The sequence below is a fragment of the Penaeus monodon genome, chromosome 25, assembly GCF_015228065.2.
Source record: "Penaeus monodon isolate SGIC_2016 chromosome 25, NSTDA_Pmon_1, whole genome shotgun sequence".
NCBI classification, from domain to species: Eukaryota; Metazoa; Arthropoda; class Malacostraca; order Decapoda; family Penaeidae; genus Penaeus; species Penaeus monodon.
Window position 1 is genome coordinate 10,701,728 of NC_051410.1, and position 849 is coordinate 10,702,576.

Consider the following 849-nt stretch of genomic DNA (forward strand, 5'->3'; position numbering starts at 1 on the left):
TATAAAGTGCCTATTTTCATGTTATTCTTCGAAGTTACGCACCGGTCTGTTGGAGGAATGACGTAATTTCGTTTCTTTTCTCGGGTGTTTCGCCCACTGCCAGCTGCCCTCCGTCAGCGTAACAATGGTCGGACGCACGAAACCAGTTGGCGCTTTCGTAGACATGGTAAAACCACGCACCGTGTTTCTGGTACTCTGTAAATCCGGTTAATAGTGAACTTGGCAAGCATTTAATGCGAATATATTTCATCCCAAATACCTAATACGTTGCTTTTTGTACTATTGCGGTACAACATTCCAGATTCGAGATATAAGTATGTATAAATGGAACAATGTGTAGATCATTTACTTCCTATGCTTATAGCTAAGGGGCGTTCGTCAGTGAGTGCGTCAGGGGTATATTAATTAAAGTTACGCCTTCAATAGCCATCACATGGTCTTTGGCAACCTAATGAAAAAAATGACGTCTCTACTGGAATGATTTATCCCGTATCGTTATATTTAAAAGTGGATTTGTCGACATAAGAATTGCAGAAACAATGCAAAATTGCTAAGTTAGTCTTTATAACATATCTTAGAAAGAGTGTTATGCACCAACTGATCGTCTCTAACATGGACTCGTCAATAAACTGTAATCTGCCAGATTGTGTTTATATTATCCTAAGCCCGCACAGACGCGGAATATTGTGAAAAAGAGCAAGAAATTGAGCTGCATATTTTGTCTTCTTGGTGCCTACACGGTGTGTAGTCGTAGCTTGCTTGCTGCAATGATCAACTAAAAAACTCTAAATATTTTGGTACCTTATGTTGAAGTTATTTTCAGTTTCTTATTCTTCTCTTTTTTTCTTT